General features: G+C 48.2%; 1 pseudogene; it reads right to left on the bottom strand.

The window, feature by feature from the left end:
* The window catches only part of LOC112071607 (sodium-dependent neutral amino acid transporter SLC6A17-like), a 71,625-nt pseudogene that overhangs the window by 13,347 nt on the left and 44,420 nt on the right, over window positions 1-13,858 (bottom strand).

A 13,858-nucleotide genomic window follows, 5' to 3' on the forward strand; every position in this document is an offset into this window, starting at 1 on the left:
GAGTGTGATGACATCCACTCTCTAGTCTAAGTGTGATGACAAGCCCACTCTCTAATCTGAGTGTGATGACAGCCACTCTCTAACCTTTGAGTGTGATACAGCCACTCTCTAATCTGAGTGTGATGACAGCCACTTCTCTAAACTCTGAGTTGATGACAGCCACTCTCTAACTGGAGTGTGATGACAGCCACTCTCTAATCTGAGTGTGATGACAGCCACTCTCTAATCTGAGTGTGATGACAGCCACTCTCTAGTCCTGAGTGTTGATGACAGCCACTCTCTAATCTGAGTGTGATGACAGCCACTCTCTAGTCTGAGTGTGATGACAAGCCACTCTCTAAATCTGAGTGTGATGACAGCCACTCTCTAATCTGAGTGTGATGACAGCCACTCTCTAGTCTGAGTGTGATGACAGCCACTCTCTAATCTGAGTGTGATGACAGCCACTCTCTAATCTGAATGTGATGACAGCCACTCTCTAATCTGAGTGTGATGACAGCCACTCTCTAGTCTGAGTGTGATGACAGCCACTCTCTAGTCTGAGTGTGATGACAGCCACTCTCTAGTCTGAGTGTGATGACAGCCACTCTCAACTGAGTGTGATGACAGCCACTCTCTAGTCTGAGTGTGATGAACAGCCACTCTCTAATCTGAGTGTGATGACAGCCACTCTCTAATCTGAGTGTGATGACAGCCACTCTCTAGTCTGAGTGTGAGACAGCCACTCTCTAATCTGAGTGTGATGACAGCCACTCTCTAATCTGAGTGTGATGACAGCCACTCTCTAGTCTGAGTGTGATGACAGCCACTCCTAATCTGAGTGTGATGACAGCCACTCTCTAGTCTGAGTGTGATGACAGCCACTCTCTAGTCTGAGTGTGATGACAGCCACTCTCTAATCTGAGTGTGATGACAGCCACTCTCTAATCTGAGTGTGATGACAGCCACTCTCTAGTCTGAGTGTGATGACAGCCACTCTCTAGTCTGAGTGTGATGACAGCCACTCTCTAATCTGAGTGTGATGACAGCCCTCTCTAATCTAAGTGTGATAACAGCCATAGCCCTGTGTTTGGAGAGGAGGCGGAGATTAGGGCTCGGATGCTGTTGGATGTCGGATGGCTGTGTCGGATGTCGGATGGCTTGTCGGATGTCGGATGGCTGTGTCGGAGTCGGTGCTGTGGGAGTCGGGTGTTCGGATGGCTGTGTCGGATTCGGATGCTGTGTCGGATGTAGGATGGCTGTGTCGGATGTAGGATGCTGTGTCGGATGTGTAGATGGCTGTTCGGTAGGATGGCTGTGTCGGATGTCGGATGGCTGTGTCGATGTAGGATGGCTGTGTCGGATGTAGGATGGCTGTGTCGGATGTCGGATGGCTGTGTTGGATGTCGGATGGCTGTGTCGGATGTCGGATGGCTGTGTCGGATGGCAGATTGCTGTGTGGGATGTAGGATGGCTGTGTCGGATGTAGGATGGCTGTTGGATGGTCGAGGCTGGTTGTACCTTGGATACACAACATGCAGGTGAGTTGAATCTGTGGTGCTTATGTGTTTACCTTTGGTGTGTATGTGTGGTGTTATGTGTCTGTATGTGTGTGTACATTTGGTGTGTGTGTGTTTACCTTTGGGGTGAACATGTGAGCGATACCGTCAACAGATCCTTTGAGCATCAGGCCTCTGACGAGAAACAGATCAACACCACGTAGGGGAAGAGAGAGCTGAAGTACATCACCTGATGAAAAAAATACACCACACACACACACACACACACAAACACACACAGTCATAAAATATATCACCTGAGAGGGGCGACAGACAGAGGACTGTACACACGTCACACTGTTACCATGGAACACAACACACTGTTTACCATGGACACAACCACACTGTTACCATGGACACCACCACACCGTTACCATGGACACTACCACACTGCCTCAGTGTGATGCTTCAACAGACAGAGACATGCATACACACGTGCATACAGAGGCGAACGCACAAACACACACACACAGACTGACACACAGACTCACAACACACACACACACACAACAACACACACACACACACACACACACACACACACACACACACACACACACACACACACACACACACACACACACACACACACACACACACACACCCACACACACACACACACACACACACACACACACACACACACACACACGTAGTTACTAAAGTTACCGACATCTTCAATAATTTGGGGTAATTAACATAGAGTTTATGGCAATCTATCATAACTTTGGTAATTTATAGTTGACTAATAGCCCCATGTTAAAAGGCTGTATCCTTATACAGGGCATTACTTTAGACCATGGCCCCTGCTCTTTCCATGAGACTGACCAGGTGAATCCAGGTGAAAGCTATGATCCCTTATTGATGTCACTTGTTAAATCCCCTTCAAATCAGTGTAGATGAAGGGGGGAGACAGTAAAATAAGGATTTTTAAGCCTTGAGACAATTGAGACATGGATTGTGTTACGTGTGCCATTCAGAGGTGATTGGGCAACACAAAAAGATTTAAGTGGCTTTGAACGGTATGTAGTAGTGACAGGCGCACCGGTTTGTGTCAAGAACTGCAATGCTTCTGGGTTTTTCACGCTCAACATTTCCCGTGTGTATCAAGAATGGTCCACCACACAAAGGACATCCAGCCAACTTGACACAACTGTGGAAGCGTTGGAGTCAACACGGGTGTTAATAATGTTTGCATACTCAGTTACAGGAAATAAGGTGCTATTTGGAATCCAGACAAACTGTCAGATCTTGTTATTATATTTCTCTATTCCAAAATGTGGGTTGGATTGTTGTGTTGTATCATGACTCATTGTTTGGACTGAGATGAAAGCACCTTGTTAGGCTGAATCCCAAATGGCACCCTATTCTCAACTTACAAGGCTCTGTTAAAGTAGTGCACTATATAGGAATACGCTACCATAGGGCTCTGGTTAAAAGTAGTGCACTATATAGGGAATACGCTACCATAGGGCTCTGTGTAAAAGTAGTGCACTATATAGGGAATACGCTACCATAGGCTCTGGTTAAAAGTAGTGCACTATATAGGGAATACGCTACCCTAGGCTCTGGTTAAAAGTAGTGCACTATATAGGGAATACGCTACCATAGGGCTCTGGTTAAAAGTAGTGCACTATAAGGGAATACGCTACCATAGGGCTCTGGTTAAAAGTAGTGCACTATATAGGGAATACGCTACCATAGGGCTCTGGTTAAAAGTAGTGCACTATATAGGGAATACGCTACCATAGGGCTCTGGTTAAAAGTAGTGCACTATATAGGGAATACGCTACCATAGGCTCTGGTTAAAAGTAGTGCACTATATAAGAACACTACCATAGGGCTCTGGTTTAAAAGTAGTGCACTATATAGGGAATACGCTACCATAGGCTCTGGTTAAAAGTAGTGCACTTATAGGGAATACGCTTACCATAGGCTCTGGTTAAAAGTAGTGCACTTTATAGGGAATACGCTACCATAGGGCTCTGGTAAAAGTAGTGCACTATATAGGGAATACGCTTACCATAGGGCTCTGGTTAAAAGTAGTGCACTATATAGGGAATCGCTACCATAGGCTCTGGTTAAAAGTAGTGCACTTTATAGGGAATACGCTACCATAGCTCTGGTTAAAAGTAGTGCACTATATAGGGAATACGCTACCATAGGGCTCTGGTTAAAAGTAGTGCACTATATAGGAAACCGGTACCATAGGCTCTGGTTAAAATAGTGCACTATATAGGGAATACGCTACCATAGGGCTCTGGTTAAAAGTAGTGCACTATATAGGGAATACGCTACCATAGGGCTCTGGTTAAAAGTAGTGCACTATATAGGGAACACGCTACCATAGGGCTCTGGTTAAAGTAGTTGCACTATTATAGGAATACGCTACCATAGGGCTCTGGTTAAAAGTAGTCACTATATAGGGAATACGCTACCATAGGGCTCTGCGTTAAAGGTAGTGCACTATAAGGGAACACGCTACCATAGGGCTCTGGTTAAAAGTAGTGCACATATAGGGAATACGCAACCATAGGGCTCTGGTTAAAAGTAGTGCACTATAAGGAATACGCTACCATAGGGCTCTGGTTAAAAGTAGTGCACTATATAGGAATACGCTACCATAGGGTTCTGGTTAAAAGGTAGTGCACTATATAGGGAATACGCTACCATAGGGCTCTGGTTAAAAGTAGTGCACTATATAGGGAATACGCTACCATAGGGCTCTGGTTAAAAGTAGTGCACTTTATAGGAATACGCTACCATAGGGCTCTGTGTTAAAAGTAGTGCACTAAATAGGGAATAGTTCGCCATTTGGGATGTAGCCATGGAGTTGTTGGCCAGCCAACATATTATGCAACCACACTGGTGCCTCCTAGACTCTTCAGACTAAGGTCATTCATTTTGCATGCTTCCTTCCCATAACACAAGATAATTCAAAGATAGTATTGTTTAACACAAGATAATACAAAGATAGTATTGTTAACACAAGATAATACAAAATAGTATTGTTTAACACAATATAATACAACGATAGAATTGTTTAACACAAGAGAAATACAAAGATAGTATTGTTTAACAACAAGATAATACAAAGATAGTGTTAAGGCTGTCAAATGTCGTGCTCCTCCTCAGACGAGGAGGAGCATGGATCAGACCAAGATGCGGAGGTAAGTGTTCATGATTAATGAAACAACAAGAAACACTTAAACCTACAAAATAACAAACGTGAACTAACCTTAAACGTCCTGTGTGGTCCAAACACTGACACAGGAAACAAACACCCAACAAAACACAGGTGAAACCCAGGTGCCTAAGTATGGACTCTCAATCAGGGACAACGATTGACAGCTGTCTCTGATTGAGAATCATACCAGGCCGAACACAAACTCCCAACATAGAAATACAAACATAGACAACCCACCCAACTCCGCCCTGACCAACTAAAATGAATACAAAACAAAGGAAAACAGGTCAGGAACGTGACAGAACCCCCCCTTAAGGTGCGAACTCCGGCGCCACCAGCACAAAGTCTAGGGGAGGCTGTGTGGGCGTCTGTCCACGGTGGCGCTCTGCGCTGGTCGTGGTCCCCACCCCACCATAGTCAACCCCCGCTTCCGTGACCTCCTCAAAATGTCCACCCTCCATGTCAATCCCCCTAAACTAAAGAGCAGTAGCAGACTGAGGGTAGCACCTGACTGGGGGCAGCACCGGACTGAGGGGCGGATCCTGGCTGGGCTGCTCTGGCGGATCTGGCTCGAGGCTCTGCGGATCCGGCTGGCGGAAGGCTCTGGCGGATCCTGGCTGGCGAAGGCTCTGGCGGATCCTGGCTGGCGGAAGCTCTGGCGGATCCTGGCTGCGGAAGGCTCTGGAGTCCTGGCTGGCGAAGGCTCTGGAGGTCCTGGGCGGGACGCTCTGGTGGGTTCGGCTGGACGGCTCTGGCTGGTTCTGGTGGCAGCTCTGGCAGTCCTGTCTGTGTGCGTCTCTGGCAGATCCTGTCTGGTTGCGTCTCTGGCAGATCCTGTCTGGTTGGCGCTCTTGCAGATCTGTCTGGTTGGCGGGCCCTTGGGCAAGAGTCTGACTGACGACTGGCTCTAACGGCTCGGGACAGACGGATGGCTCAGACGCGCGGGACAGATGCTCAAGATGCGCTGGGAACGGATGGCTCAGATGGCGCTGGGGAGACGGACGGCTCAGAATGGCGCTTGGCAGACGGGCAGTTCAGGCGGCCGCTGGGCAGGCGGGCAGTTCAGGCGCCGCGGGCAGACGGGCAATTCAGGCCCGCTGGGCAGACGGGCCGTTCAGCACCGCTGGCAGACGGCAGACTCTGGCCGCTGAGACGCACTATAGGCCTGGTGCGTGGTACCGGAACTGGAGGCACTGGGCTGGAGACACGCACCATAGGAGAGTGCTGAGGGAAGAACAGGGCTCTGGAGATGCACTGGAAGCCTGGTGCGTGGTGTCGGCACTGATGGTACTGGGCTGGGGTGGGAAGGTGGCGCCGGATATACCGGACCGTGAAGGAGACACGCGCTCTTGAGCACCGAGCCTCTCCAACCTTACCAGGTTGAATGGTCCCCGTAGCCCTGCCAGTGCCGAGGTGAATAGCCCGCACTGGCTATGCAGGCGAACCGGGGACCCACCTTAAGGCTGGTGCCATGTACGCCGGCCCAGAGGAACGTACTGGAGGCCAGATACGTTGGGCCGGCTTCATGGCATCCGGCTCGATGCCCAACCTAGCCCTCCCAGTGCGGCAAGGGGAATAGCCCGCACTGGGCTAAGCACGCGTACTGGGACACACCGTGCGCTTTACCGCATAAACACGTGTCTGACCAGTACGACGCCCTCTCACTCCACGGCAAGCCCGGAGTTGGCTCAGGTATCCAACCCGCTGCCACACTCCCTTTATCCCCCCCCCCCAATAAATTTTGGGTGAGCCTCTCGGCTTCCAGCCGCCTCTTACGTGCTTTTGCCTCATAGAACCTCCTCTCCGCTTTCGCTGCCTCCACGCTCCGCTTTGGGACGGCGATATTCCCTGGCTGAGTCCAGGGTCCTTTGCCGTCCAGGATCTCCTCCCAAGTCCATTCCTCTTTTCCCATTGCTGTTGTTCTTGCCTTCCTTCCTCAATCCGCTTGGTCCTGTTGTGGTGGGTGTTTCTGTTAAGGCTGTCATGTCGTTCTCCTCCTCAGACGAGGAGGAGCATGGATCGAACCAAGATGCGGAGAGGTAAGTGTTCATGATTTAAGAAAACAACAGAAAACACTTAAACCTACAAAATAACCAAACGTGACTAACCTTAAACGTCCTGTGTGGTCCAAACACTGACACAGGAAAACAAACACCCACAAAACACAGGTGAACCCAGGCTGCCTAAGTATGACTCTCAATCAGGGACAACGATTGACAGCTGTCTCTGATTGAGAATCATACCAGGCGAACACAAACTCCCAACATAGAAATACAAACATAGACAAAACCACACCAACTCACGCCCCTGACCAACTAAAATGAAACAAAACCAAAGGAAAACAGTCAGGAACGTGAGATAGTATGTTTAACACAAGATAGATACAAAGATTAGTATGTTTAACACAAGATAATACAAAGATAGTATGTTTAACACAAGATAATACAAAGATAGTATGTTTAACACAAGATAATACAAAGATAGGTATGTTTAACACAAGATAATACAAAGATGAATGTTTAACACAAGTAATACAAAAGATAGTATTGTTTAACACAAACAATACAACGATAGAATTGGTTTAACACAAGATAATACAAAGATAGTAACATTAGTAAACACTTAGTAACACTTTAACATTTTAGCCTTTCTCACCCATAGGGCTATGTCACAGTTCAGGCAGTATAAAAATGCTCATTGAAAGTTAATAACTTATACACGACGGGATGTGAATCTCCTCCTACTGACAGTACACATAGAAAGTCCATAGAAAATATCTGTATTTGAAAAATGTGAAACTCCAGCACACTTAATAATCTGTAATAACAACTGAATGGATCTCTTGAGCCTTCCAGAACAATTTCAACAACAGCAGTGTTCTTTTTCATGAACCCCTCCCCCACTGTCTTACCACAGATAGAATCATGTACAACAGCATTACGTAGCTGGCGGAAGACAATGCCCCCGGCTCCTGTACCTTTCCAGTCATACCGTGCGGTGCACTTGGAAAGTATTCAGACCCCTTGACTTTTTCCACATTTTGTTACGTTTACAGCCTTATTCTTAAATTGATTAAATAAATTAAAGGTCCTCATCAATCTACACACAATACCCCATAATGACAAAGCGAAAACAGCTTTTTTTCTTTGTGTGTTGCAAATTATAAAAAATAAAAAAAAACAGTAATCAACCTTTGCTAAAAGACTCGAAAATGAGCTCAGTTACACCCGTTTCCATTGATCATCCTTGAGATGTATCTACAACTGATTGAGTCTACCTGTGGTAAATTCAATTGATTGGACATGATTAGGTAAGCCACACACCTGTCTATATAAGGTCCCACAGTTGACAGTGCATGTCAGAGCAAAAACCAAGCCAAGAGGTCGAAGGATTTGTCCGTAGAGCTCCGAACAAAACATTTCGCAGCATTGAAGGTCCACAAGAACACAATGGTCTCAATAATTCTTAAATGGAAGAAGTTTGGAACACCAAGACTCTTCAGAGCTGGCCGCCCAGCCAAAAACGAGCAATCAGTGGAGAAGGACCTTGGGTCAGGGAGGTGACCAAGAACATAATGGTCACTCTGAAAGCACCAGAATTCCTCTGTGTAGATGGGAAAACTTCCAGAAGGACAATCATTACATTACATTTCATTTAAGTCATTTAGCAGACGCTCTTATCCAGAGCGACTTACAAATTGGTGCATTCACCTTATGACATCCAGTGGAACAGCACTTTACAATAGTGCATCTAAATCTTTTAAGGGGGGGGGGGGGGGTGAGAAGGATTACTTTATCCTATCCTAGGTATTCCTTAAAGAGGTGGGTTTCAGGTGTCTCCGGAAGTGGTGATTGACTCCGCTGTCCTCCGCTGTCCTCATCTCTGCAGCACTCCACCAATCAGGGCTTTATGGTAGAAGTGGCCAGACGGAAGCCACTCCTCAGTAAAAGGCACATGACAGCGACGCTTGAGTTTGCCAAAAGCACCTAAAGACTCTCAGACCATGAGAAACAACATTCTCTAGTCTGATGAAAACCAAGATGAACTCTTTGCCTGCAATGCCAAACCTCATCAGGAGGAAACCTGGGACTTTCCCTACAGTGAAGCATGGTGTGGCAGCATCATGCTGTGGGAATGTTTTTCAGCGGCAGGGACTGGGAGACTAGTCAGGATTGAGGATCAATGAACGGAGCAAAGTACAGAGATACTCCTTGATGAAAATCTGCTTCAGAGCGTCTCAGGACTCAGACTTGGGCAAAAGTTCACCTTTCAACAGGGACAATGACCCTAAGCAACCCAACAGCCAAAGGGGGACAAATTTGGAAGGAGTGGTTTCGACAACTCTGAATGTTCTTGAGTGGCCCAGCCAGAGCCCGGACTTGAACCCAATCAAACATCTCTGGAGAGAGCTGAAAATACCTGTGCAGCAACTCTCCCCATCCAACCAGACAGAGCTGAGAGATCTGCAGAGAAGAATGGGAGAAACTCCCCAAATACAGGTGCCAAGCTTGTAGCTTCATACCCAAGAAGACTCGAGGCTGTAATCACTGCCAAAGGTGCTTCACAAAGTACTGAGTAAAGTTCTGGATACATACTATAGAAATGTGATATTTCAGTTTTTTATTTATATATACATTTTCGAAAATGTCTTTAAACCTATTTTCGCTTTTTCATATGGGTATTGTGTGTAGATTGATGAAGAAATGTAATCGATTTTATAATAAGGCCGTAACGTGAAAAAGTCTGAATACTTTCCGAATGCACTGTATACAGTCCCTTTCAGATAGTATACAGTGGCGGAGAACAAGATTGATACACTGACAATTTTGCAGGTTTTCCTACTTACAAAGCAAGTAGAGGGGCTGTAATTTTTATCATAGGTACACTTCAACTGTGAGAGAAGGAATCTAAACAAAAATCCAGAAAAATCAATTGTATGATTTTTATAAGTAATTATTTGCATTTATTGCATGACATAAGTATTGATACATCAGAAAAGCAGAACTGATATTTGGTACAAGAACCTTGTTTGCAATTACAGAGATCATACTTCCTGTAGTCTTGACCAGGTTTGCACACACTGCAGCAGGGATTTTGGCCCATCCTCCATACAGACCTTCTCCAGATCCTTCAGGTTTCTGGGCTGTCGCTGGGCAATACGGACTTTCGGCTCCCTCAAAGATTTTCTATTGGGTTCAGGTCTGGAGACTGGCTAGGCCACTCCAGGACCTTGAGATGCTTCTTACGAGCCACTCCACGTTGCCCTGCTTGTGTGTTCGGGTCGTGTCATGCTGGAAGACCCAGCCACGACAGTCTCCTCTCTTTGGTCTGAGTGTGATGACAGCCACTCTCTAGTCTGAGTGTGATGACAGCCACTCTCTAGTCTGAGTGTGATGACAGCCACTCTCTAATCTGAGTGTGATGACAGCCACTCTCTAATCTAAGTGTGATAACAGCCATAGCCCTGTGTTTGAGAGGGAGTCGGAGATAGTGCTGGATGGCTGTGTTGGATGTCGGATGGCTGTGTCGGATGTCGGATGGCTGTGTCGGATGTCGGATGGCTGTGTCGGATGTCGGATGGCTGTGTCGGATGTCGGATACTATTCTGTCACGTTCCTGACCTGTTTTCTTTGTTTTGTATTCATTTTAGTTGGTCAGGGCGTGAGTTGGGTGGGTTTGTCTATGTTTGTATTTCTATGTTGGAGTTTGTGTTCGGCCTGGTATGATTCTCAATCAGAGACAGCTGTCAATCGTTGTCCCTGATTGAGAGTCATACTTAGGCAGCCTGGGTTTCACCTGTGTTTTGTGGGTGTTGTTTCCTGTGTCAGTGTTTGGACCACACAGGACTGTTAAGGTTAGTCACTGTTGTTATTTTGTAGGTTTAAGTGTTTTCTTGTTGTTCATTAAATCATGAACACTTACCTCTCCGCATCTTGGTCTGATCCATGCTCCTCCTCGTCTGAGGGGAGAAGCGACATTGACCAACGCCTCTTCTTAACAGAGAACTAACAACCCACCACAACAGGATCTAGATCTCTGCGTGTGAAGTGTTGTAAAGCGAAACTGTCAAGTAACTCAACACTAGCATGATGGGAGATACACACAGTGATGTGGCTCTTGGATTCTTGGTCCAGGGAATAGCGGTCTATGGACGCGCAACATTAGAACCTAGGTACTCAGTCCTACCGATTGCGGAATATTCAGGCCGTCCCAAAATCGGAATAGCTGGATGAAGTAGAGAGACCCTTGCGAGTAGAGCCATGGTGCTGTCCAAAGCGTATTGGACGAAGGTAGCCTGTAAATGATACAGAACAGATAAAGCTCACCGTCAAAGAGCTGTACGCTCCGGAAGCGCGCCCAGCAGAATTAGCGATCTCAGTCCCAATATTCTAGTGTGATTCTCTGAGAGTGTATATAGTAGAGCGAGGCTATATAGTCTGTGCTCCGTATTTACTGGAGGTGAATGACAAGAGAAACGTGGCAGAGTCTCTCGGTCGCTTGGGTGAGTACATCTGGCTCGGACAAGAGACATCTGCCCGGTGCCCCGGCACAGGAGCACTGTGGGAGGAATGATTCAAAAAGGATCAGTTGTTTCACGCCTACAAAGACTTGCGCGAGGAGTGGACCCATACCTCAGCGTCCACCCTACACATCACTAAAGTAAGCTTGTTTTATCTGCTTCTCTTTTTACAGAGTCAGAGTATTCCAAAAGGGGAAAGCAAGCAGTAAGGGTTTAAATATAATATTGTTTTGTCTTTGATAAAGGTAGATGCTAAAAAAGAGAAGAAACTTGCAAGCAGCAGGGGTAATGACATGCCAGATTTATGTTAACAATAGCTAACTTTATAGCTAAACCAGGGCCTTAGACAGCCATCTTCGGTCAATTTGCTGTACTCCTGGAATCCAACAGCGACACCCAAGTGTTTATAAGATATATGTTTGCTGGTCAGTGTGTAGTAAGTAATACTTAAATGCAGTCAGTCAGTTGTAGTTACAATTAAGCTCACATTCTCATTACCTATGTTGACTGTCTAGCTAGCTAGTTCAGTTATGAGCGACATACTGCCCAGTGCACTGTCCTATGCCAATCCACATGTTGCCGCCCATAGGAGTAGTGTCGACTGTATAGTTAGTTAGTCATTAGCGTTACAAGTTGTCAGGTGCGTATAGCTCCCGATGGGCATGCCCTATGTGATGCTATTTCGCCCTTTGGGTTCAAAGAAAATATATCAGTCCCCAGGCAATAGACTTGTCTGCAGCCGCTCAACGTGTACCGTAGTTACTTACAGACTAACCAGGGCACGGGTAACTATAGGTACCTACAGAATTCAGCCAGACCTATGATCTACAGGCAGTGGCCGTCTACCCAGCAGTGTCGCCGCGCGAGGATGCTTCGCTATGCCTCAGGTGCCGGTTGACAGCCCTATATTCCCCAGCCTTGCTCACGGCTTTATTATGCATGGTGTCGGATGAGCTACGTGGTGTAACCGACCACTCTTGCGAGTTATAACGCTGAAATCGGAGCTACACTGTGCCGCAGACGCATCCGTCGCGCGTACTGCTTGCAGCACTCTCTACGTTGTCCTCCTTTCACCGGCTTAACAGGAAAAGCGCTCACCCCGTGCACAATCCCGCGACGCACACCCTACTCTCGTCCCGATCTCCGATGCCAAGGCCTCCGATTCACTTCATGGACACCCAAATGTCACAAACAGTGGGGAGAGTGCAGGTCCTGCGCAACATCGACACTCACCCTAGGCCGCCTGAGGTCCTCCGCGTCCATCTCCAGAGCCTGCTATCTTTCTGACACGTGCACCTCTCCCGGTCGAGCTCGGTGACGTCTGCGCGTCGTGGTCGCTCTGCCTACCCAGAGTGCGTCGCCCCGAAATCGTCTCTCTGGGCCGCCACCGCACCAGACGACGCTATATGCAGCTGCTTTGTCGAGGCGACAGTGCCCAGAGTCTGCCGTCTGCCCAGCGGTGCGATTAGCGTGCTGGACTTCGCGCTGACACGTCTCACGCAGAATGGTCGAGGGTTCGAGACCTTGCCCAGCTGGGCGCTCGGCCTGAATCGCCTACCGTTGTCTTGTCCCCATACTACCGCGTATTTACTGCAAAACCTGACAACCGCTTAACCGATGCACCGTCTGCGCGTGCAGTAGCCTGAACTGCCCGTCTGCCAAGCGCCATCTGAGCCGTCCGTCTCCCCAGCGCCATCTGAGCCATCCGTCTCCCCAGCGCCATCTGAGCCATCCGTCTCCCAGCGCCGTCTTAGCCATCCGTCTGTCCCGAGCGTTAGAGCCAGTCGTCAGTCAGGATCTGCCAGGGCCGCCAACCAGACAGGATCTGCCAGAGCGCCAACCAGACAGGATCTGCAGAGACGCCAACCAGACAGGATGCGCCAGAGACGCAACCAGACAGGATCTGCCAGAGCTCCAACCAGACAGGACCAGCCAGAGCCGTCCAGCCAGAACCAGCCAGAGCCGTCCAGCAGGATCCTCCAGAGCCTTCCGCCAGCCAGGAACCTCCAGAGCCTTCGCCAGCCAGGATCCGCCAGAGCCTTCCGCCAGCCAGGATCCGCCAGAGCCTTCCGCCAGCCAGATCCGCCCAGAGCCTTCGCCAGCCAGGATCCGCAGAGCTTCCGCCAGCCAGGATCCGCCAGAGCCAGCCAGCCAGGATCCGCCCCTCAGTCCGGTGCTGCCCCTCAGTCAGGTGCTACCCTCAGTCTGCTACTGCTCTTTAGTTAGGGGGATTGACATGGAGGGTGGACATTTTGAGAGGTCACGGAAGCGGGGGTTGACTATGGTGGGTGGGGACACGACCAGCGCCAGAGCCCCCGTGGACAGACGCCCACCCAGACCCTCCCCTAGACTTTGTCTGGTGCGCCCGGAGTTCGCACCTTAAGGGGGGGTTCTGTCACGTTCCTGACCTGTTTTCCTTTGTTTTGTATTCATTTTAGTTGGTCAGGGCGTGAGTTGGGTGGGTTTGTCTATGTTTGTATTTCTAGTTGGGAGTTTGTGTTCGGCCTGGTATGATTCTCAATCAGAGACAGCTGTCAATCGTTGTCCCTGATTGAGAGTCATACTTAGGCAGCCTGGGTTTCACCTGTGTTTTGGGTGTTTGTTCCCGGTGTC

This window comes from Salvelinus sp. IW2-2015, unplaced genomic scaffold (assembly GCF_002910315.2).
Source record: "Salvelinus sp. IW2-2015 unplaced genomic scaffold, ASM291031v2 Un_scaffold1660, whole genome shotgun sequence".
NCBI lineage: Eukaryota > Metazoa > Chordata > Actinopteri > Salmoniformes > Salmonidae > Salvelinus > Salvelinus sp. IW2-2015.